Raw genomic sequence first — 26,534 nt, forward strand, 5'->3', positions numbered from 1 at the left:
GAGGTGAGGCGGGTGTATTTGATGTAGATAATTGGTTGGGATTGGGGCTGTGTCTTAAAGAAAGACTAACTGGCTTGTAGGAGCCAGAATACTTGCTGTTTGGTAGGGGGTCATATACTTGTTTTTCCTCATCAGATGGTTATCAATTTTTATAAATTCATATGATGTGATTTTCTGGAATTTTCTTTGGGATTCTGTCTTTCACTGTTAGAATGTACATGTGATTAAAATTGTAGATTGTTGCATTCTTTGTAAGTGGGCAAACCTGCAAAATCAGCAAGGGGTCAAATACTTTTTTCCCCCACTGTAGTGAAGGGCCATGTTTACTGCATCATCTACAGACCTGTTGGCTCTGTAGGCGAACTGCAGGGGGTCCAGGAGTGGGTCTGTAATGGATTTTAATTGGGACAACATTCAAAGGCGTTCAAAGGACTTCATAAACACAGAGGTCAGGGCGACGGGTCTGTAGTCGTTTAGTCCTGTGGTCCTTGGTTTCTTGGGGACAGGGATGATGGTGGAGGCTTTAAGACAGGCTGGCACATGGCATGTCTCCAGTGAGGTGTTAAAAATGTCTGTGAACACCGGAGACAGCTGATCAGCACAGTGCTTCAGGGTAGATGGGGAGACAGAGTCAGGCCCAGCTGCTTTGTAGGGTTTCTGCCTCCTGAAAAGAGCAGTGACTTCCCTCTCTGTGATGGAGAGAGGGAAGTCAGAGAGGGAGTGGAGCTGGCCAGCTCTGAGGAGTGGTGGGCTGAAGCTGAGCGGAGGAGTCACGGGGGATGGTTTCCGATTGACTCTCAAAGCGGCAGTAGAACTGGTTCAGCTCATTTGCCAGGCAAGAATCGTTTATGGAGTGGAGGACTTTGGGTTTATAGTTTGTGATCTGTCTGAACCCCCTCCAGACAGAAGTGGTGTCGTTTGCAGAGAACTGGTTCTTTAGTCTCTCTGAGTACAGTCGTTTAGCTTCTCGCACCTCCTTGCTAAACCTGTACTTTAACGCCCTGCACACAGCCCTGTCACCACTCCTAAATGCCTCCTCCTTTTCCAACCTTAGCTGTCTGAGTTTAGCTGTAAACCAGGGTACAGTACATTACAGTACACTGTAATGCCCTTTGGGTTGAAAAATGCTCCTGCCACTTTCCAACGCCTGATGCAGCTTGTACTGGGGGATGTGCCTCACTGTAGTGTCTATCTTGAGGATGTAGTCGTGTACTGAGGACTGGGGTAGCCACATGTCGAGTTTATAGGCTGTGTGTCAACGGTTGGCAGACGCCTCTCTCACACTGAACTTGACGAAGTGTGAATTTGGGAAAGCCACGGTTACCTATCTTGGTAAACAGGTTGGTCAGGGGCAGGTCAGGCCCCTAGATGCCAAAGTAACCGCTATATTATCTCTACCGACTCCCACCACTAGACGTGAGCTTAGGAGATTCCTAGGTATGACTGGATACTATAGATGTTTCTGCCAAAACTTTTAGGTGGTATTGTGCCACTCACCAGACTGTGTAGTCCTTCGGTACCTTTTGTGTGGGATGATGTGTGTGATCAAGCCTTTGAGGCTGCCAAGTCTCTTCTTTGCAGTGCACCTGTGCTGGCGGCGCCCAATTTTTCCTAACCTTTTCACCAGGAAGTCGATGCTTGTGCCACTGGGGCAGGGGCGGTGCTGATGCAGAGAGGGGATGGAAATATGTGTAAACCTGTGTTATTTCTCAACTAAGTTCAAGAAACACCAGCTGAACTATTCCACCATAGAGAAGGAGACATTGGCCATGCTCCTGGCTCTACAACACTTCAAAGTGTATGTGGGTTGAAGTTTCCTGCCGGCCACTGTTTACACAGATCATAACCCTCTTGTCTTCCTAGCTCGCATGTATAACAGTAACTGTTACACATGCCCCGTGGGTGAGGTCGTTGCTGATTATGGTGGGCCTAAGATAATAACATGTAAATTTTGGTTAAAGACTTACAGCGGTGTACAAACCATATGAAAGGTTTGTTTTTATGGGTTATGGTGTTACTATCCGTGAGGTCTATGTGTTGTGCTTGTGTTGCTGTGGGTGTCTCTGTCTCTTTTTCTGCAGGTGTGTACCTGGGCCCTGACGCTGTGTGAATCCCGCAGCTGGAGCTGATTAGCGGCAATTAGTGGAGCAAATACGCTGAGCCAGTGAAGTGCTCTCGGGCACTCTTACTCTTCCTTGGTTGCCTGGTTAGACTGTGTGACTTACTATATGGCTTGGTTTATTGTGTGAGTCCGTAGTGGGACGTGATCTGCTGAGTGCCGATCTTAACTTCTTCGCACTCCGTGCATCTGGTGACTCTGCGGAGGCAGCTGTCAGCCCCGCGTTCCCGACCAGCTGGAAGCCGGTGTGGTGAGCGGCAGGTGACGTCCACGTGTGCTTCTCCAGCACAGTGGGAGCCGTGGAGACTGTGTATTGTGTTGCGTATTTTTCCGCTGAATATCCTGTGTGACTTGATTTGCTTTACATATTATTCATATCGTCTCTAAAGTGAGCAGAGATCGCTTTCAGTTGTTAAACACCTTTTTTGTTACTTTTGTAGCCCGGTTGAAACGTATATAACTACTTTTTGTAGTAAACAAATAAATAACTTCATTGTAGGTTAAAATGTCGAATTCATGTTTTGTTTTATTTCATTTGTTAAATGAAGGTTCACTTATAAGAGAAATGTATGTAAAAAGGGTCACAAACATGTTGGATTGTGATTGGATCACGTACGTAGATAAAGGAGAGGGGTAAGAGGTGAGCAGGAAGAGGAAGAGGAAGAAACGAGAGAGGGAGAGACAGAGGAGGTCAGCGAGTGGAGCGGGAGTTTTTGGGGTGTGTATGTGTAAAGTTGTCCGAAATAGTTTTATCGGCTAGATAATCTACAAGAAGACGTATTTGTGAGTAAAACAGCCTCTAACCGAGGTCTGCTGTATCGTACGCTGTAAAGTGCCGCTCGTTAAGTGAGTGAGTGGCTAGTTAGCTGTTGGCTGCTACGAGCTAACTCAGCTTAACACGTGCCGTCGGATAGACTGCTTCAGGCTCGGGAACCCAGAGAAGGAGCCCAGATAGCGCTCTGAGCTACCGGAAACGCTCAGAGTTCCTCTGGCAATGCTGGACAACCCTGGATAACTCTGGACTCTTGGCTTCCCTGTCGGACCACATCGCAAAAAAGGTGCTGGCTATTGACTGTTTCTGCTCCAGTTGGAGTGAAGGACTATGAAACACTCCCCAGCAACCAAACAGGCCTGCAACGCTTTTTGTTTTTTTTTTGTTTGTTTTTTTTTTCCCTTATTGAGATATTCTGCTGGCTTATGTTTTGAGTGAGGTGATGATTCAAGTTAACGGGGCTAATAAGCAGCCGCTGTTTTTTTGTTTTGGGTGAACTGAGTTACTGTAATGTTCAAACTAAATCTATGAAAAGCCTTGTTTGAAGGAAAAATAGTGGAAACACTATCATTGTTTAAGTTTACATTTAATTGAATAAACTTAGAGGGTACTTATTCTCATTTCAAGGTGTGGTTATTATTTTAGAGATATCAAGGTTTAAAGTGACCCCTAACACAACACCTTAAGTTACTCTTCTGCAATACAACTAGCAATATTCATAACTACTAAGTAGTTGGAAATCAAGAACTCCCCTCTACATATAGGGACAGTATTCGGGTTACACTGTGTTGGAATAAATAAATTAACTTGACAGGTGTTTTGGGTCATGGCTTGGTTTTCCCACCCGGTTTATTTATCTCTTTGTTAGTCCTGCATCCCTAGACAAAGTGGATGGTGGGTTTTTGTATTATTATTATCATATTAAGATCTAATTACATATTACTGTTGGGCCTCACAGTCTGGTAGAACAAAGAATGGGCCTTCTGATATCCTACAAGTCAGACCCCAGCCTGTTGGAATCCTCAAAGCCTGGCAATGCGGCTTGACTACACAAAGGGGGTCAGAGAACAATGGAAAGCCCAGATGGCCTGGTCAGTTAATTCACACTTACCTGTGAGCTCTTAACTTTTAAAACCAAACCAAAGGTTTGTATTGGCTAAAGCTTTCAGGGGGCGGAGTAATCCCAGGAAGTACAGCCATTTTGTCAATGGAGATATAAAACCGAACGCCTCTGAACCCTCATCGCCATTCCCAGTCCGTCACAGGACTTTAAGGAGGTAAATAAACCCTGCCTTTCTGCAACTGCACCAGCAGCCACAGGAGGTATTTCCTTTCAGTGCTGAACTTTCTTTGTTCCTGAATACAGACTTCACTCGCCAGACAAGCAACTCTGTTTCCTTTTTACCTCTATTATTTTTCTTTGTATTACCAATACAATTTTGGATCCCTAATGAAACTGTTCTACACAAGATAACATTTCGTGCCCGCAGAAGAAGATGGATAAACTCCGTACTTAACTGAGAGATCACCTCCGTGTTATACCTTCTCAACCAACGTCGACTTCACTGATTACTGTTGCTGCCGCCAAAGAATCAGCTGTGCCGTTGAACCTACGGGCATCGTCAGAACCGAGCCGAGAGAAACTCTGCCGGATTTTCCAAAAGGACCGATGCATCTACCCACTATCAAAGCAACACATAAGAGGCTTTAGTATGTCTGGGCAGCAGATAGTTCTATAACCTTGTTATTGTAACTTACTTATACAAGCTTCATGTGGTGAATTTCTGTTAAGAAATTCCAAGGGATATTTAGGCCGCCGTGTCTTGTTTATTGCTGTGTGTTTTCCGTGCTATGCACGTTGTTGTGTCCGGTACCACCCGCTGGGCCGTGACTTCTTTGTTCCTATTACTGTGTGAAAACGTATCAGTATTTTTATCAAGCCAGGGAACACGATTGCTGAATGCAAGTTCACTACCGTCCCTCTTCATTGATAAAAGTTGTTGCCGACAGTTTTTTCAACAGTAATTAGGATTTTTGGTGGTTGCTTCTGTTATCTGAGAACAGATACAAATGCACATTCTATCTAATCCAAAGCCAGCAACCACTGCTGAATGAATCATTCACTGCTGGTGGCTGAAAGATAGTTTGTGGTATATTGTATGTATATAGCTTTGCTCTGTGCCTTTCTCTCCGGCTTCTGCTCACTAACCCCACATGCACACACCACATGATCTCTGAAGCTAACCAGACCTGTGAGCAGGCTAGCATCAGAGGTCTTCAATTTTTTTTAGTTCAGGGGAGAGTGATTTTCCGCCATCTCAATTTTGAAATCACATGGCTTGAACCGCCATCTTGATTCCAAAATTAGCTGGCCTCTAGCACAACCGGATCTGGCACCACCCACGTGGTCAGATCCACCCCCCTCTCTTAGTCTCTCCCCCTCTTTTGTCTCTCACCCACCCACTCACTCACTCACTCACTCACTCACTCACTCACTCACTCACTCACACACACACGCTGGATTGTTGTATGTTTTTGTATGATTTGTTTATTGACTTTATTTCATTTTTGCTTAGAATAGTTAATAGTGATTTACTTAAAGTTATTGATCATTGATCTATGCTCAAGTTAAATAAATCCTATTATAATTTTAAGAAGTTGTTGCCTGTGATTATTTGTGTATAAGGTTGTAGTAAGAGTTGGTTGCCACGGCCAGTGTACGGATTCACCCTTCTGTTTGCCATCTATAGGTGGACAAACCCTATTTTAGACTGATCATACTTGGCTCATATTTGGTTATTGGACCCTGATTCCAGGTGGTGCCCCGTATTTATTAATTATAATTAATAATTTTGAATATTAATAATTGTATTAATATTTCTAGAATATCTTTGATATTCAGCTAATAACCAAACCTGACCATGTTGACAAAATCCCCAACAGTACACTGACATGCCTGCTGGCAGGGAATGCAAGGGTGAAGGGAACTGAGAAATAAGGCTATCATTTGGCAGAAGAAGAGGGCATTGTGAATGTGTATGTAGGCTTGACGATAAAATCGACTGGCTAGCAATTGTAAGTTTGTATTGCCATATCTCTCTACCATTAGGAGAAACAGATGAGGTTGCATTGCTTTAACCTAGACATTACCTCAGTTTATCTTTCACAGCACCTATCACTAACTATAAACACGTCTAGCCAAACAGCAGAGAAGCTATTAGGAGGGGAGACACCAACAACTAATAATTTATGAAGACAGTTGTCCCTCAAAAGTGCTGTGTGTGTGTGTGTCAGTGTTTCATGTTTTTATATGCTGGTGAGGACTTCAACTTGAATGCACACTAGCTGATGGGGACTCATGTCACTCAAGGTCCCAACAGGTAGAGATTGCTTTGTGAGGGGACTTGGTTTTAGGGTTCAGGTTACAAACAGGTTAAGGGTAGGGGTAGGGGAAGGGTTAAGGTTGGGCATGTAGTTCTGATTGGTTGAGGTAAGGGGCTGGGGAAGGCATTATGTCAATGAGATGTCCCCATGGGGAAAGTGGAACGAGTGTGTGTGTGTGTGTGTGTGTGTGTGTGTATGTGTGTATCAAACAACCGGTCCGACAGAGATTGAGAAGGGAAATGCAGACAGTAGAAGAGGTGTAGGAACAGCTTTTTTAAGGAAAGCCACGCTGTTGTCTAATGCAAAACCATTGGTCTTTTATCTGGGTCTCAATTATTCAACAAGAAAGCAGCCTCCCCCTCTGAGAAGAGAGTGGATATTGGACTCTACATTACCTTTCGACAGGGGAATAGTGGGACCACAGTACATTCCACCTGAGAGACTGTTCTGGGACCAGGCACCGGCTGTGCCCCTAATGACATCATCCATTTCTTGGGGCCTCCTGGAACACGATTATGGTGATTTACAATTTATTCACATCTGTTGTTGTGTTGACTTCCTTTGTACTTGGTTCAGCTGTTCAGAGCTCTACTTCTGCACTGCAAATAGCCAGCAGTGGTTCAGTAAATACCATATTAAAGGGTTTGGGGCGGTTTAGCATTCATCGAATCACATATGTACTGTACACATATCTTCTCTGTATTGGATAATTATCATTATTATATCAAGTAATTTATTTTGACAGTAAACATGTCAGTGGTATAGGCCAAATTCAGTAGTATTTGGGACAATGTCATACACACTGTGTGGTATATTATTGTCACCAGAGATGGAGCATGTGCTACCTGGCCAATTAAAATCTGTTAACCCAGGTCAAAACAAGGGAGCTTCCACACCTGGCTTCAGTTTGGTTCGGCCAATCAACCTCTAGCGCAGACTAAGATTACATTCACACTGCAGGCCCAGATCTGATTTTTTTGTTTGACAGTTCACATTACTGCTTAAATGTGGCCCATATCAGACTCCCAGTGAGAATTGTCAAACGACCTGAAAGTGACCCGCATGCGCAGAAGAGTAACAGGACGTCACACGCAGCACGCTGTTGTACAGAAGTAAACAGAGCCACAGAGCTTAGGTCTGGTTAGCTTATACTTGCTAACCCGATTTTCACAGACGACTGTCACATTTCTCCCAAATTATGACAAATGTTCACAACTTTCTGTTCTATTTCATATAGACTTCGACCTCAAAGGCTATTGCTATAGGGTTTACCCCTCTGCGCGGCACTGAGAAAAGTTATCTACGCCCACCCACAGTGTGGGCCTCTCCTACGTCCGCTCCTATTTTTCTTCAGCACTGAGGAAGATTTCCTGTCAGAGAAGAAGAGCGACATCTTCTAGCTCCATCGCCCATGCTGGGTGTGCCTTGGACCGTAGCACGGCGGCCGAGCGCTCACCCCTGGCTCACGCTGCTCCTTCTGTGACCTTTTCTCCCCCGAAGAGAAGTAGCGCCAGGCAGATAATTTTGCCGATGAGGGCGAGGTGGCGTGGCGATCCACCCACTCTTTTGACGAAGCCCTCGACCTGTTGCTATCGGTTGAGCAGGAGTTCCCCAGCGGCTCCCCGCTTCCCCGCTCCAACCTCCGGTAACGGCGGCTTCGATGTTACTATGTTGCCGCAGTGAGGCAAGCAATTGTTAAGCTACAAGGATGCTACTGTCAGGCTAACGTTGAGCTAACAGGTAGCTAAAGGTAAGCTAACGTGTAGCTGACATGCGTTCTGTCCCTGATCAACCGACCAAGGAGCCCCCATGTGTCCACCTGGGTTTTCACAGTGAACTAGAAGAAGAGCGCTCCTCTCCCCTCCCAGAGGCTCACCTACCTGCATTTGGTACTTGATTCCTCTCTCTGAAGAGCGCGGCTATCTCAGAGAAGGGTGGAGGCTCTGGTGGAGCTGCTCCGCCCTGTTGTCCCACAGGCAGTAGTGACAGCTCTGTCGATCATGAGGCTTCTGGGCCTGGTGAAGTGTTTCCTGAAAGGGGTGCCTCTTGTTCCAAAGTGGGATTTGGCGTTCGTTTTACACACGCAAATCCAAGCCGCTTTTGAGCCTTTAGAGATGGCGGACCTGAAGTTTCTTTCAGCCAAGGTCGCCTTACTTGTGGCTCTGACTTTGGCCAAAAGGGTCAGCGATCTGGCTGCCCTCTCTGTGTCTCCATCGTGTCTCAGGATTCAGGGTGATGGCAGCTCGGCTGTCCTGTGCCCCAATCCTGCATTCATGCCTAAAAGCATCACCAGCTCCTTACGCTCGCAGGTGATTACTCTCTTGGGCTTCTTTCCTCCCCCCCATGGGTCTGAGGATGATGCTACGTCCCACCTCCTCTGCCCAGTGCGTGCACTACAGGGAGCAGTACAAGGGACTTCCCCTGTTGGCGCAGCGCCTGTGTGGACTGGCTGTGCAAGGCTCTTTCACAGGTCAGCCAGTGAGTCCCCTCCAGATGGCATCAGGGCGCACTCCACTAGAGCCGTCTCCTCCCCTGTGGCGTTGCACAGTGGGATGACGGTGGAGGACATCCGCATGGCAGCTTCCTGGTCGTCCCTGTGCTCTTTTGTCCGTTTCTACCTGTAGGATGTCTCCTGTTTCTCGCTCACTCATTTGGTACTGAGTATTTTGGCTGAGTGATTTTACCTTGTGAGTATGTAAGTATGGCTTTTGTGGAGCTTTTTCGTTCACCGCGGCTCCGTCCACAGCAGAACTGTGACAATAGTCGCATCAATTCCGATCTGCCTGTCCAGACTCAGGTCGCATTTCAGAAGATCCGATCTGTATCGGATTTGGACCACATATGAAAGTGGCCCAAATCCGAACGGGAAAAGATCAGATTCCATGTGACTTGGCCTGTTTACATTGTTATAAAAAGATTAGATCTCACACATATGAGCAAAAAAATCGGATTTGGGTCACTTTGGCCTGCAGTCTGAGTGTAGCCTAAAGGACCGGGAAAAGTCCCTTTTTCCTGTGTCTGTGCCTGGCGAGACCTAACAACAGGAGGGTTACCAACATGTAAATCAGTTGTGTCATCGCGTATGAAGACACTGCCGCGCCACTGCTAGTCAGAGATACGCCAGGCACAGCTCTATAACGTTAAGTCTGCGACCTGGTTTTATTCTGTCCTCTGCACAGGTTCATACCCTACAGTGAATGTTTCAGAAGCAGAGCGTTTTGCCTGCCTGATTTTGTTGGTTAAAATTTTCCTTGATTTTTGTGCTTCTACTATGGGCAAGTAGGCTACTTAGTTAAATGGTTTCTTTTTTTGTCTGTTTTAATTGGGTTTATTGCTGTTCAGCATCAGTTTGATGTGTTTATTGCAATCGAATGGCAGCAAAATGTTTACTTAGCTGTAGTAATTGTGGGTTGTGTTTATACGCATTATTGCGTTGTGTGTGAACACTTGGCAGTAGTCCATCGATAAAAGCTCCGCGAGGAAAGCATTGCAAGGATTAAATTTGCGTTTGGTTAAACTATGAACACAGAAAACACCTGGGTGACTATAACAAACTATTCAGTTACCTTCAAATTGACACGTGATGGCCAGTTTTCTCTCCTGTAGCAATATAAATATACTGGGTTGCACATTACATTATACGAGCTCCGGTTGTAGTGGAGATTATTTATATCATGTTGTTGCCAGCTGATAAATTCACCTTAGTTGACCTTTGTTGTACACATGACACACCTCATAAACATGCTTAATAAATTAAAAATGCCTATATTCTCATCACTCACACACACAGGACTTGCAGTCACATTGTATGCACATGTATACATATCACAGATGCTGCCAACATAATCTAGTCCATCTCCACTATCTGTAATATATTACACTGGTGTGAGTGATGAGCACAATGAGAGAATGGCTATGACTTGTGCAGAGCCACTTAAAATTTTCAGATTGCCAAGAAGGACTACATGAAGGGAGCAGGCATGGTGTGGCTACAAGCTACAAGCGTGGTTTATCAGTGAACACTTCATTCATTTGAGGATGGACCTCATTCTGTGGACTTGAGGTCCCGTCTTGGAACTGATTGGATTGGACACTCCAAAGACACGAAAAACACATGTGACACACACAATGCTCCTAAATAGATATGATATTATCAGATGTACAATGGAGGTGTGGCACTGAGCCACTTATTTTATCAGCATTCATGAATGAATATCGTATGAAAGGAAATTAAATGACAGTAATATAAAACAAATGTAATATAAGGTATTTTGTGTCTCCACAGATGAGATCCCTTATCATTTTTACAAGCTGTTTGTATATTTAGACAAGAATCATTGGTAAAGAATAACTGAGCTACAAAATCGAGTTGGAGAGAATGTTGTCATAAGCAGTTGCCTTATTATAATTTGACTGTAATTTAACCAAAAATAGAATAATTTAATTAAAGAAAACATCACAATCGATCACACTAGGTACATTATTTACCAGTTCTCTTCTGAGAATTGTGTCTGAGTGTACCCACGCCGTGTGTAGTTAATCAGGTTCTCACGCAATATGTTTCCTACACGTCTGATTGCGCATGTGTGACATGAGGCCTTATGTGTTTCTGTACATGTGTCGCACAGAATTTAGTTTGTGCGAACATCCTCAGTGCATACACTTCAAAGAGCAGCAGTGGTGAGACACAGCAGGGAAGTGAGTCGTGCCCCAAAGAGACCATGGGAAGAAATTGAAGATGCTGCCTTTTTAGCCAGCCAGCTTGACAGAGGTTCCTTCTCGTCCCTCTCTCTCTCCCTCTCACCCCTTCCACCGTCTTACCTCAGAGCTATAGCATCAGACCCAAATTGAAGATAGTAGATTATTTTTGAAACTTGCCCTGCAGCTGGAGCAATTGCGTGCAAAAACAAATTTAAGAACAGTCTTGGCTGAAATCATAAAAATGATGTCCAGCATTAATGCCCATGTGAATGTCTGGCACTGCAGCAGGTAGAGCATGGACTACCAGAAGCCACCCGAGGTGCTGATAGGAGGATTTTGTAACCTTTGCATAGAACCAGGTTGTCTGTTCCCACTTGTTGCTAAGCTATTGTGCAAAGCTATGCTAACTGCTTCATTTTTAGGCTACCATTTTATGAGAGTGGTAGTGATCTCCTTTCAACCATATAAAGTCCAATGTCCAAAACTATTGACTACAAAATTGCATGTAGCCAGGTTGCAATTTGTGAAAAAAAAAAAATAAAGAGGGGAAGATGTTTTTTTCTCATGGAAATCCCCCCGTAAAGTAATAAATATGGAGCGTTAGATCGCGATGCAGAGCTGCAGTGAAAACGCAGAAAAGACAGATGCATGCTGTGTTTAACTCTGAAGTGCAGTGAGTGGGTAAGGGCAGAGAGACTGATTTAAAAGCCATCACTTTCAAGAGTCATTAAGTGAAACCCCGTAGCTCTGTCTACGGGCATGTTCCCTGGTGTAACAGGGACACTGGGCTGCTTGTCATCATAGAAACAGGTCATCAGATTGTGAAGTTTATTACAGCTTCAGTAATATCGGCTGCCTTCCCTTCGACACACAGCTCCGCTGTTCATCGGAGCTAAAGTTTCGTGAGTGTTGATAGGCTATTATTCGCAACTTGTAACCAATCAGACAGTGCCGTGGGTGGGACAATAACCAAGACTCTAGCCTGGTGATTATAGACAGAGAGAGGCAGCTGGATCAGTAGCACATTTTAAAATAAATTTTACCCTAACAAAACTACGGATCGAACCGAACCGTAAGTTTTGTGATAAGTTGCATCACTATTGAAGTAGCATTGATCACTCTGAGGGAGAGATACATTTTCAGAGGCAGGGATATACAAACCAGAAAGGAGGAAAGCCCACGCAGACTCAATGAAATTTAATATTGCACAGTATGGATATGACTGCATCAAAGAGCAAAGGAAGTTTATTATGTGTAATAATGATTAGAGCTGCACCAACGGATTATTTTCATCAATTGATTAGTTGTTTGTTCTATAAACTGTCAGAAAATGTTAAAGAATGTTGATCAGCGTTTCCCAAAGATGACATTATCGAATGTCTTGTTTTGTCCACAACCAAAATATATTCAGTTTACTGTTGAAGGGGACTAAATAAACTACAAAATATTCACATATAAGAATTTTTACTTATTTTCTTAAAAAATTACTCATAGTTTGAGTTTAGAATAGTTTGCAATTTAATAGTTGACAACTGATCGATTAACCATTGCAGCGATTAATCATCTCAAATGATGTACAAATATGTAAATATAAATCCAGTCAAGTCAATTAATGTTAATTACTACAAATTTTAAAGGCCCTGAAAATCCATTTCTGCCAAAGTTAGAACAGTTTTGGTTATTTCAGTTGATAGATTTATTTGTGTGTGTGTGTGTGTGTGTGTGTGTGTGTGTGTGTGTGTGTGTGTGTGTGTGTGTGTGTGTGTGTGTGTGTGTGTGTGTGTGTGTGTGTGTGTGTGTGTGTGTGTGTGTGTGCGTGCGTGCGTGCGTGCGTGTATATATATATATATATATATATTTGTGCCTCAGGCTATGTGTGCATGCATATACAGTACATATGTCTACTGACAATGTCCTTGTGGCATGATGGAGGATGATAGCACTTATGAGTTGGGAGAAAGCTGCAGGAAAACTTCTGCTTCTTTTCCTGAACAGGAATGTTTTGTTTGCCTGAGGCGAGTCTGATAAACATGTACAGCATCGCGGTGGAAGAGAGGTCAAGGGCCAAATTTGAAGAACATCTCATTTGCATTTCCTGCACAAACTCGAGGTTTAGCTGACTCTCTGATAGAGTGACTTCTGTTTAGTGAACAGATAAGAAAAAAAGTGTCCTGCTCACTTTGACAGGACATATTGTTAATGGACAGCAGTTATTGTTAGGGTCGAACTAACGAAAGGAGTGTGTCTATAACCACCAGGATGGAGGCAGCTCTGATAGGAATGTGGTGTTCTGGAGACAAGAGGTCAGTGGCCGTCAACACAGCACACTTCCTGTCAGCCCTGGAGGGGTGCAGTTCTCCAACTGATGCCATGAAGCAATAACCCTCTCCACACTTAAGTCAAAATGACTGCTGCTTTAATGCTATCAGGAACAGTAGTTTTACTCAATCAATGTGTCAGTGATGTTTGCAAGAACATACAGAACGGAATATTGTACTGTATTTTATGTCAGGCATCAGTCACAATTTCTGTTTTTTTCAATGTGTGAAATCAAAGCATGACCAAATCACTTACCGTGTTGCTGAGTTTCATTTGATGCGGAAATCTAATTGAATGCACTTATCAAAATGGAAGGTCAGTCTGATTGGCAAACTATTAACACAACCCCATGTCCTCAATATTTCTCTACACATGATTGTTGGATTCTCGAGCAAGTCATTGAAATGCATGGCCATGGCTCTCAAGGAGGTTTTTCATTTGCAAAGGTAAATCATTTCTTTCCTCTAATGTCTGTGATACACGTTGAGTGGTGCCTTTGATCATTGCCACTGTGAACAAGGAAAAATAGCTTCTGTGAGTGAGCTGAAGTAAATTTCTGAAACACCAAAACTTAGCCATTAAAATACAAATCAATTTATCTTTCTCTATTGACAATGGTTATCATTATTACTAATGACAAAAAAAAAAATTCTTCAAAGACATTGTAACCTTGAAATTTGTAAAATGCCCTCACACGTTACAGAAAATCTTGGTGGTTTTGAATTTATCTTCTAAAACCTTAGGAAAATGTCATATATAGTTCAAATTCTACTAAAAAGACTGTTCCACAACCTAGCTACTGCCTGTTCATCCTGTTTCCATCTGGCAAGAGATACTGAAGTGTCCACTGTCAAGCCATCAGCTGCAGAGCAGTTTCTTTCTTTTAAATTAATTTTGTTTTGCTCTGTGTTGTTTGTGTGTGTGTGTAGCATTAATGGACTACAAACTAATTTTGTTGACCAAATGACCATTAAATGAACCCATAAGCCCTTGAAATCAAGGAACAACATTTTTCTTCCATATGATATGGGTAGGGCAAGGGCGTTGAATGGTAGGGACATGTCCCTATCAATTTCCATAGACTAGTGAATTGTCCCTAACAATAATTTTGATCAAAACAATTAAAAATAACAACTGTTGTCGGTCAGCATATAGTCAGTATATTTGGTAAACAAATGGCACAAAAGATTTTGAAAGATTATGTCCAACCACCCATCTGCTTAGGTTTTGTCCACTGCCTTTTCAGATGCCTCAGCGACTTATTTCTAAAAATCTCCTGCTGCAAGATGTTTTTATTGTCCCCACCAACAGTGACATGAAATATCCACCCTTGTAGCCTACTAGGGCTTTGCAATTAATCTAATTTCATTTTCAATTACGATTTTGTCTTCTGATCAAGATAAGTGAGCTAAAACGAACATTGTTGTGCATTCCATTTCGCAATACTGCTCTGGTTTTGTCTTGTGTTATAAACCCAGCCCACCTATTTCCTTTACAGATGTGGCTCTCGCCCCTAAAAGCCCAAAGTCTCTCTCAGCCAGGCTGTGGGTTGTTCAGTTCAGCTTGAGCCAAGATGACCAGGGGTGATAACTGCTATTGTTAGTCAACATTATTAGCTCACTGAGTAAATGTGCCAAGCGGACATTTTCTCTACTCATAGCTTAAAATGACTTATTATTCATACTTTTACACTGTTCTTACTCAGCATTGGTTCAAGTCACTGTATCTCCTGAACGAACACCACGGTTGAATTTCAGCGTTATGTAATGTAGCGAGCTATCGTCAACTCACCTGTCACAACACACACACACACACACACACACACACAGCCCCCCTAAGCAGTAAACCAAAGACAAAACTAAATTGCTGTCATCCTCTTTTTGGGGGGTAATTCATATTTACTAATAAAAATCAGCATTCAATATCAAAAGGTCATTAAATGCATGTTTGTCTAAGCCACTGAGTATGATTTTGCCATAATACAGCACCCCTAGTACATACACAGGCTTATATACAAAGTATGAAAAGATTATTTTTAGCATCTTATGAAAGAATGTCTTTGTCTATTCATGTCTTCATCTCTTTTTCTCTGGTTTCCTCTGACAAAAGCAGGCAACCATCACATTATGAGGGAGGGAGAAACTATCTCTGACAAGCAGATGCAATTAGTATTGATAATATATGGTCTATCTACCTGCAACAATGGAGCTGCCATTACACATAATGCTCTCTGCCTGTCTTTGGCCTGGCAGAGACAAGTAGGAGGGAGTCGGACAGTGTGACCTGGTGAATAACAGATAAAAGCCTGGCCAATCATGGCAGGCCCACAACATTAAAACCTTTTATAGATTTCTGCATGCTGCCATTTTCTGATGAGAGGGACATTTTCAATGGGTTGTGATTGCCACTGTCAGAGGATCATGGTTTGCTAGATGGAGGGTTTGAGGGCCACTGCAGGTGGAGGAAAAAGGAAAAATAAGACAATTTTGATCACCATCTAATTTCTACTTATCCATTGTCCCTCCTTCAGTCTGTGTCTGTTGTATTTCTGTTTCTGCCTCTGTGTGCTACTTGTGTAGGATAAAAGGAGTGAGGCACTCGAACATGTTACCACTCAAAGTGTGGGTCAAAACAATCAATAACTTAGAAAATCAGACTAGAATGTTGATTTTCTGTATCAAACATAAAGCCTGAGGTTCACCCATTACACATTATTTTGGGATGCATCTGGAAGTATCCAGATAAGAATAAGGCCTTTTGTAGATGCAGATTTCAGCACAGGCATTATTGATATTGTAGACACTATGACAGACTTTGATGCGTTTATAAAATTTGCATTTCATTCAAATATTGAGTAGTTGTGTCAGTGTGTCATCAGACAGTGTTAGAACGACTTTGTGAGATTGTATTGTAAAATTCAACTGAAGCTCTAAAAACGTGCAATTCAAGGTCTTGTCTTTTTCAGTAAATCTTAAAGTTTACTTGAATAATTAAAATCATGATGCAGTAACTTTGAGAGAGAAGTGACTTTTTCTGTTTGTGGAAAACTGCGATGAAGCTCCCCAGGGTTGTGTGCTCAGCCCCCTCATGTTCATGCTGCACACCCATGACTGCAACCCTTGACACAGTGAGAACTCTGTTGTGAAGTCTGCAGATAACACCACCATCATCGGATTTCAAACAACGATGAGACTTCATATCGGGAGAAAATCAACAATCTTGGAGAGTGTTGCACAGAGAACAACCTACTGCTCAACATCCGCAAAACTAAGGAGTTCAGGAGCGTTGATTTTAGGATAGAGATAAAGACATGTCTGCATCAGTGATACTGAGGTGGAGCAGGTGAACAGTCTCCACACTGGTGAAGAAAGCTCAGAAACAGCTGTATTTCTTCTTAACTTTTACCGAGGAGCAATAGGGAGCAATAGGAAGCATCGGCACAGCCCAGGACCAGAGGGCTGTGCAGCGGGTGATTAAAACTGTGATTAAAACTGTTCAGAAGATCATTGGTATCTATCTACCAAGCACCACCAAGGTGAGGTGCCTGCATAGAGCCAACAGAATACTAAAAGACAGTAACCACCCCAGCCACAGCCTATTCACCCTGCTGCCATCTGGCAAGAGATAAAGAAGTATCTGCTTGCGAGTACCATGAAGGGATCTACAAAGCTTAATCTCATCATACAACCCTGTTGTAAAATGACAAATAAATCTACCTTAACCTTGAATATTCATTAATGCTAGCTTGCTAAATATAAGTAAATAATATATTTTAAAGTACAGTGTATTTGTGTATTAAGTGTGCCTGATTATACATACTTTCTGGGGGGTTAGTTTATACCGCTATACAATCTAATGCAATCCAACATTCCATTCCAGTTTATAATGTTTAAGTTGAAGAGTGTGTTAAAGAGGTGTTGATTCCACTATACTGTGAATTCTGAGGCACATGTTTGTAGTGTCTTTGCAATGCATTGCTTTACATTGAAAACTATTATTTTTTTAAATGTCACCTTATCCACACATACAGCATATCAGTACAGTGTACACTGTGATTAATTAGTTCTTTGTAGAAATATTTGTCATACAAGAAGAAACAAGAAAACACTAACATCACCTACATCAGAGTTGCCATATACACTACAGTTGGTCTGACATTCCCTTTAAAGGCTTGGTTTGCAAGATCAAAGGTCCTGCTCTCAGCTCCACTTGGCATTCACAGTCACACTGTGTGAGCAGCACCGACAGCTAAGCTACCACACTTGCAACATGAACCAGACTTCTAGCTTTAGTCCTGTCTCCATCTATTATCCAAGAAAAAATAAAAATAGCTCTATCCTGTTTGAATCCACAGAGCATACATGCTATCTGCATATCGCCGCTGTGCAGACTTCAGTATTATTGCAGACAAAAGATGAATCTTGATTAAGTTGGATGTGAATTTTTGATAGAAAAAATGACTGACTGTGGAGCTCTGACAGTCCAGACAACAAGCAGAATATGAAATAGAGCTCTGTCTTTAATCAAATACATGCCAGCTTTCATTTCAAAATGCAATATCCATTTTAGAAAAAATTATTCCTGAGCTTCATCATTTAATATTTCAGAAGAAGAAATGATCGCATCCCCAAAAGCCTAATCAATTTAAAGTCATTATTGTAATGCTTATTTATATTGCCCTCTGTTTTTGTGTCCAAAATGTATTTGTCACAGTCAGTGTGATGTCTTTTATGTAGTAGATATCTCATTTGGACTCCTCACAGAGTCGTGCAATAGCGCTGCACAACACATCACATTGAATTCATTTTGACAGATGTCACATTTTGCAATGATTCACGCTAGTGGGAATGATCATTGTTGCATCACAATTTTCATTTTCACAGAAAAAAACTATTAAAAGCATGATGGTGTGACATTTCTAGTCTAGGGCCAGGGCTCGACAATAACTAAGCCAGATTGCCATTGGCAAGCATTTTGAGAAATTGCCAACCAGTTCTTGCCTTTGGTAGCCAGCAGTGGCAACCACTTGTTAACAACAAACAGCAAAATATGCACCCCATATTCATTTATATTTTTGTTACCTTATGGATATTTAAATATTGCTGTTACAGATGGAATTTCTGAGTGTCATTCACTGTTTCATAACAGACACAAAACATTCCAATCATGTTCACATCATATGGCTAACCACATCCACAAACATTATCCCCTTAAGTCGTAGGCCCACAGGTTATATTATGAGTGTAGCCTCTAAAAGCTGAAGATGGCATGCATTAGAAAAGCCACTATAAAGTAAAAAAAACAAACAAAAACAAATTAATCACCCTCATCTCTCCCTCTCCCCCTCTACAGCAGTTATTTTCTCCATACCTTCTTTTATTCTCTCTCAACAAACCAACGATTTTGCTTAGCATTATGCCAATAGCAATGAGCCCGAGCCTGTAATTCTATATGATTTCTCAGCATGCATAATCTCCTCTTCCCAGACGACATTCCAGAGCACCATCCCAAGAGTGCTATAAGGAAAAGAGGCTGTAATCCAACACAGGTTCATGAAATCCTCTGATCTGACACTTCATAATCGCAAGGGGGTCTCGTTATCATTGCAAAAAGGTGCCATAATAGCAGCCCATCCCAGTAACTTTCCTCCCTGACGCTAAGTCGGCCCTTATCAGAGTCCACAGGGGCCAGAGAAGCTGAGCATGGTCACCCTCAGATCCACTGCAAAGGTGCAAAGGTCAGAGGATCCCTCTAGCCAAGTTCCTCTTATCACACTCTGCCTAGAGAGGAAAAACTACACTGAGGAGCACCAAGATGTAAAGCAGTCCAGGCTGGCACAATGGGGAATTGGTCTCTTTACCAATCACTGGCACAGTAATTTTTCTATTTGTGTTTTCCATCCTATAAACGGATGCTTCATAGCACTGCATACACAGCTAGGTGATTTATACTTTAATAATAATTTTAAACATTTGTGTAAACACAAAAACAGTGCATATAGATGGATTTAGTATAGTTTTGATTTGCATAAACTCATAAAACACTCACTATGTCATGTTGCATACCCTGCTTCACAACCATATGTTTTTATTTCTTTGTTTGCTTTTTGTCTAAATAAAAGTTCACAACCTAGGAAAAGAGTAAATACAACAGTCATGAAAGCCCTTTTCATAATCCTCTCTGGTCACACCGGGGACTCTATTGGAGCAGTGTCTTGCAACATCTGGCTACAGCTTAACCTTCCACTTCAGCACCCATGAGCCCAGGGCACACAGCACACCATACACACGCACAAACATACACATGCCTCTAGGGTGTGATGCCCGCTGACTACAAAGTGATTTTACACTGTGACTGTGTGCCGTGCCATGTAGTGTGTACGCCTGTAAGTCTGCTGATGGTACTCAGTCTGTGTAGTGATGCCAGTAGTCACACACTAGGCTGTCAAAGGCAATGCTGTGTCCCGCCTGATAGTCCAGCACCCTCACATCCCCAACCTCCCTCCTGTTCACTCCAGTCCAGGAGGCAGAACATAGCTGCTGTTGCACCAGTGCCCACTGGCAGCGACTCCTGAGAGATCACGACAGATCACATAGCCAAGAGTTCAAGGGTGAAAAAAATGACTACTGGCAACAAACCACTGGCAATGGTTTTAACAGGTATCCTCGATATTTATTTTATATTCCCTTTTCACTTTAGCTAGGTGGCTGTTTCATGTTGTCGTATCATATAGACTGAGACAGTTTTATGATTTCGCCAGCTTGTTTGTTGTGTTTCAAAGTTTCATGCTTTATTTTTTCATCCATGTTGTGGCATCGCCATCAAATAGGCTTTTTAGGCACCTGAACATCAGTGACAGCTGTGTGTGAGAAGTCTTAGACTGAAAATGGAAAAGGTCTCGCTCATATAACTGCCTTAGGGAGGGAAAAAAATCTCTGTGTCCCTTCTGTCCACTGACCTATTCTTTCTCAGAAGCAGCAAAAAATGTGGACAATAACTAAAAGAGAAGGGTTACTTTTGTACATAATGTACCAGAATACTCATTCATATTCCACCCAGGCCCTTGTTGCTTTTTGTGTGATGTTTTAAATAGCCATAATTCCAGTCCACAGTAGTGGTTGACCGATATAGCTTTTTCAGTGGCCGATGACGTTATTATAGAGTGCAGGGCGGTCGATGGATGATATATAATGCCGAAATCAAATAATTCCATTATTCCATGCAGAGTAAAATAAATATACATGGTTATCTTAGCCAGTAACATGTTGTTTTAGATGGAATTTTTATTATTTAATGAAATAGAAAAATACATGGGGTTATGCTGTAGATTTCAGAATGTGACTGATGTTTAAGGTGGGTGGGTACAGTTCAGGGGGTGGTGATGGAGCAGTGGATAAGGCACATGCCTTTGGTTTGAGAGACCCGGGTTGAATTCCCCACTGTGACACATGCATGCCACATCCACTAATGTGTCCCTGAGCAAGACACATAACCCCTAGTTGCTCCAGAGGCGTGCAACCTCTGACATGTATAGCAATTGTAAGTCGCTTTGGATATAGGCTGATTATCTCACAATTCCAGATATCGGCCTGATTAATCGGCCAAAGTACAAACTACAGCCTCCAAAATGATTTATTTTGGTCCTAAAGTATTACACAAACACGTTTGAGACAGAGGAAAAGAAAACTAACAAACAATTTAAGGCAATTATTCCCAACAAAACAGAAACACACAAACAAGGTGTAGAAAGTGATTATTGTGAGTGAGTGAATAACAGGTCCACAGTCCAGAGCAGGAGCCAAGGGCGAACAATGATATAATTGGCTGTTTTATGCAGATCGCCCTCTGCCCCTCTTCACTGCTGGTGCATCTATTTCATCCAGTGGTGCTTTTAAACAATCAATACACCCCGTGGTCAGATGCATTTATGCATGTTGAAGAATAAATGACACAGGGCTTCTTGTGAGAGCTTGGACATATAGGGGAACAGACAAGAGGATATTAGCTATCCTTGAGATGGCCAGGGAGACTGAAGGCAAATTAGATAAGTTTAGAAACGGATGTGTGCTAAAGAGCTGAGCCCTAACTTCTGAGATGGTAATAAAAACACAATAGAATGATAATCAGCAAGTGGAGCGTGGCTACAGCCTGACTGCACTGAGGAGATTTGTGTTATTTTCATAGTCATTGGGATTCAGAATGCACATTGAAGCCATAACCAGGTGGGCCTCGCCTGAGGCTGCTGCTTACATATCTTGTGAAGTAATCATCAGGTCTCAGCAGGATATTTTGCTCACCTTGACCCCTCACACATTACATACTGTACTGGCGTTTATGCACAAAGGGCTTCAGTTACTTTACATACTGGGATGTGGAGTTTAACTTATGTTAATGGTTATAAGAAATGGAGCGAACTCGGCTGTCTGTGAATGGGAGATGATAAGGAATACATTTTTGTCACTTTCAAATCTCTTTTATCGGCACCAAAAGCCACAAATATTCAAATTTCTTTTGTAATTTTAGCCAAAACAACTGGGACTTTTTTCTGTCTTTTCAGTGAGAGTAAAGAGCAAAGATGTTACGATCTTGGCACCTTCCACTTTCACATATCTTTTCTTTGTTGCAAAAGAGAGAGAAAGCCTGTGTTATATCATTAATGGTGTATTTGCAATTTCCTTTAAAAGTCAGTGTCTGTACAGTTTTTCCCAAGGGGCAATTGTTTCAATACTTCATACTGACTGGTGGGGGTAGAATAATGTGTCCCACACTGAGTAATGTTGAACCAAAACTACGAGCAAACACTTCTGCACCCAGTCATTTTTCATCGTGTGGCTTAAAAAGGTTTCATCTGCTACTGGACAGCCTGATGTCGGCTAGAGTTTAATCGTCCTAAAGTGAGCACAGCAGGACAGAAGCAACAGAGACAAATATCTCAGTTTAGTATGATGACTGGCAGATCTGGAAGGTTTTCTATTTGTATGAGCCTTATGGAGCCTCATGTGCCTCTTCTCTCGCTCACTCCAGCTTTCCCTGCTTGGCACTACATTATTTAGTGTACCAACTTAAGATTTATACATAGCAAACAGCGGATATTAACCTTTGGCTTGAGAATACCAGATGGCCAATCAATATCTCTCAACCCATTGATGGTGTGTGAAGGAGGGATCTATTATCTAAAAATGAGGCAGTAACTGATTAAAATATGGTACACACAAGTACACAGACACACATACTTCTTAACAGTGTTACTTCTCAAAGTTACTCTCCTTACCTACACATCTCAAATTCGATGACGAAGACCCTAGATCTTTGTCTGGTCTTCTTCCTTTGGCTGCCTTTTTTCTGTCTCCATTTCTCTCCCCCTTGCCTCTTGGCTACAATTCGCTCATCTGCAAAAGATAAAATTTGTCTCTCAAACAGACCGTAAGAGCCCCCAAATACGCTGAACTTATGATTCAATCAAACAAAAAAGCAAAGTGAGGCTGTCAAAATGCTGAACAACAGCCTGCCAAATGGCTCCAGGAGGGTGGATGGATTGGTGGTGGTGGTGGAGAGAGTGGGGTTGGGGGGGAGTTGGGGGATTCCCTTGCCTCTGTCAGAATGCTGCAAAGCCATCCATCATGTCTATTTTTATGGGACTAAAGAGCTAAACCACAAGCCCGGGGGGAGGATATTAAGGGCCTGACAATGTGAGCTAAGGCAATTGATCTATTTAAAACAGCCGTGGCAAAGCAGTGGTGCGCTGCAAGATTTGTGGCATTTTCATTGACTTCTGCCTTTTTCACCTCTTGATTAGATCTGGACGGTCTACGGGTAAACACGTCTGTCTCTAATGGTAGCCCAAACTGGTAACCTTGTTTGTCTGTCTTTTTCTGCTTTTACGGCCCTTATTAGGGCAAGACTAATCTCCCCAAGGATGTGACTACTTAAATGCAATGCCAACCATATAAATTCACTGTTTACTTTTACTATTATACCAATTTTTATTATTATCTTGGGTATTAATTTAACAGCAGCTGCATCACTGACAGCACAATTAACACTTGTTTGTTGATTGTTTTAAATATTGCCTTGTTTTTTACCCCCATATAATAATTTTATTTAGATCTATTTAGTATTAACAACCCCCTTGAAAACAAGGTAGTTAGCCTCAAGGGGTTTTTCCTTGAAATTCTGCAAATAGATTAGCTAATGTTGATGAGATGTTTAAATATTAACTGAGCATTCTTGTTCTTTTTCCACTTCTTTTTCCACTCACTCATCGTCAACCGCTTATCCCGTGTACAGGGTTGTGGGGGAGCTGGAGCCAATCCCAGCTGGGATTGGGCGAGAGGCGCGGTACACCACGGACTGGCTGCAGTCCATAGCAGCTTTTCTATTCAAATAAACATTAGTGCATGCAAATCACAGTGGTGTATTGTTGATGTAAGGTTGAGTGCCTTCATCACGCGTACAAGGGTATCAAGATGGTCTTGAACACAAAGCACTTAATGAGCAATGTGAGCTTCACATTATTATTGCGATATAGTTATTGAACAATAAAAATTAATTCATTCATCATGAGTACAAAGTATTTGCAAGGTACTTGCAGCTTTGGTGCAGTAACATTAGTTATATGCATACATTTTTGTCATGTGTCCTTGTCAGGTGCCAACAGCATCTTGGCTCTGACGGAGGCTATTCTGATGCAGGCAAAGCTTATTTTTGTTACACCAAAAGCAAGTGAAAACAACTTATTTACAAAAAAAAATTGTTCTGGGCCCATAAAAGAGGTCAACTAAACAGAGCGAAGGTTAAGATATGGTAACCCTTGTTCTATTAGCACAGGCGGAGCCCTCTTGTGGACTCTACTATCTCTCCTATCACACGTACTCGCCCACCGAAATTTGCATACTGTAAGTAGTCGACCAATTGCTTGCTACCGTACGTGCGTACCATATAAATAGTGTCTTCACTGCTCAGCATCCGACCACCCCTTCAGCAGACAGCAGCGGAGTGGCAGGGCTCCATCATAGAGGGCTCCACCTGTGCTAATAGAACTAGGGTTACCATATCGTAACCTTTGTTCTATCTCACACAGGCTCCGCCCTCTACTGGACTCTATGGGTATAGTGGGTGGAGCCCGATGACTGTCCGCCCAGCCACGACAAGCCACAGTGCACCTCACCGACACTATTGGCTACAGGCACCAGCCACAGGCCCTAAAAACCGCCTCCATCCTAAGCAATGGGGCAGCGGGCCACCCCTCAGAAGGTCATTAGACCACTAGGGGTTTGGCAGGACCAAGAGGGATCTGATTCAGCCAGATCCAAACACCTGAACTGTCCTGACCCCTTATAGGGATGTCTAGCACAGTCTGTGTGAAAATTTCCTCCCCGACAACCGATAGCCTATGGTAGACACCAGTCTCTCTCTTCCCAGATCCTGAGTCGCACCTGCGAGCACAGATCCTGAGAAGGAGCCCAACACATTCAAGAGGTAAAAATGCACAAACGGACATGGTGAAGACCATGACGCCTTTGTGCAAATCTCCTTGACACTCACCCCACTGAAAAGTGTGGAGTGAGCCCAGACCACCGAGGGTGATGAGATACAGTCACAAAGCCATCCGGCTAGACACTGGATAAAGCCTTACCGATCGCACCGTCACCGAAGCAAACGAGCAGTTGATCAGTGCATCGAATGGGGGATGTGCGCACCATATAATGCTTTAGGGCGCGCACAGGACACAACAGATGCAGCCTTGCCTCCCTAGGCCCAGGGTGGGGCGGGGGGTGGAAGGCATCCAAATGTATTGTCCTCGACCTGAACGAGCTCCTTATGTTCTTAGGAACAAAGGAGGGGTTCGGACTTAACACCGCTGCACTGTGGTCACCACGAAGCAGCATGCAGCTGGGATGAACCGACAGGGCGCACAGCTCACTCACCCTCTTGGCCTCTTGAGGTGAGAGCTAGTAACAAGGCTGTCTTGAGAGATAGCATCTACTATTCCAGGGGCTCGTAGGGGTTTGACCTCAGAGCCTCTAGTACCAGTGGCAGGTCCCTCTGGGGCGCGGTCGTTGTCTCCTCACACTGCAGAAAACGCTTCATTAGGGGTTGGGTGAAGGCAGGTCTGTCGCCAAACCCCTTATGACAAGATGAGATAGCTGCCGCATACACCTTAATGGTTGAGTTTGATAGTCGCTTCTCCATTAGGCCTTGTAGGAAGGAAAGGATGGATCCCACTGAGCAGCTTATGGCATCCATCTCCACCATGATGCACCAGCGCTGAAAGCCCAGCCACTTAGCTTTGTAGCAGGAAGTGGTGGAGCCTGCCCTCGCCGCCTGGATGGTCTGTACCACCTCTGCGGGCAGCCCAGCCTGTCTCAACCTCTCCCTTTCAGGAGCCAAACCTGGAAAGGTTTGCCGAGTACCAGCAGTGTGCCTATGGTGCCTGACTCCTTTGACAGATCGGCGGCTGGGGGCTACCAGAATAACTGACGACCTTTCCTGTCTCACCCTCTCCAGCAGGGGGGGGGGGGGATGAGATCCACACACAAGGGCGGACTGTCCTGCGTTAGGATCGAGAACCACAGCGGGCAGTGGGTGTGGTCCAACTGCGCCATCCTGGTTGTCGGTCCTCCCCAGCACATGCCTGCCCTGGACTAGGGGGTGAGGGTTTGAGGTGCTGGAGGACCAGAAACACTGCTTGAAGCTCCAGTTGGTTGATGTGTATGCTCTCCCCGGGAAGCCACACACCACCCACTGCTCTCCCTAATCAGGCCACTCCCTATCAGGTCAGAGGCACATCCGTGAAAACTGACACGTATGAGGATACCTGGCCGAGCGGTACCCCCGCCCTCAGGCAATGAGAGGACCCCCAGAACCGCAGGTCCCTCTGTACTGTCTGGGTGGGGTGTCACCATGCATTGCTTGTGCCTCTTGAGATCTACAGTGGGGGAAATAAGTATTTGACCCCTTGCTGATTTTGCAGGTTTGCCCACTTACAAAGAATGTAACAATCTATAATTTTAATCATATGTACATTCTAACAGTGAAAGACAGAATCCCAAAGAAAATTCCAGAAAATCACATCATATGAATTTATTAAAATTGATAACCATCTGATGAGGAAAAACAAGTATTTGACCCCCTGGACAAACAGCATGTTAATATTTTGTAGAAAAGCCATTATTGGCCAGCACAGATGTCAAACGGTTTTTATAGTTGGTGACAAGGTTTGTGCACATTTCGGCAGGG

At 43.3% G+C, this 26,534-nt stretch overlaps 1 protein-coding gene across 4 annotated transcripts in view; it reads right to left on the bottom strand.

The window, feature by feature from the left end:
- Nucleotides 1-26,534, bottom strand: part of LOC123987544 (cadherin-22-like) — a 289,311-nt gene that overhangs the window by 223,465 nt on the left and 39,312 nt on the right. For 2 of the 4 annotated variants that reach the window (XM_046076535.1, XM_046076534.1), the window contains exon 2: nt 22,567-22,684. The exons of 1 other annotated variant lie outside the window; for it this stretch is intronic. The gene's annotated coding sequence lies outside the window, so the exon portion shown is untranslated. Of the gene's footprint in view, nt 1-22,566; nt 22,685-26,534 lie in introns of those variants that run through there. One more of the 4 variants, XM_046076537.1, reaches the window with a different exon arrangement.

Source organism: Micropterus dolomieu, linkage group LG18, assembly GCF_021292245.1.
Source record: "Micropterus dolomieu isolate WLL.071019.BEF.003 ecotype Adirondacks linkage group LG18, ASM2129224v1, whole genome shotgun sequence".
In the NCBI taxonomy this organism is placed as follows: domain Eukaryota; kingdom Metazoa; phylum Chordata; class Actinopteri; order Centrarchiformes; family Centrarchidae; genus Micropterus; species Micropterus dolomieu.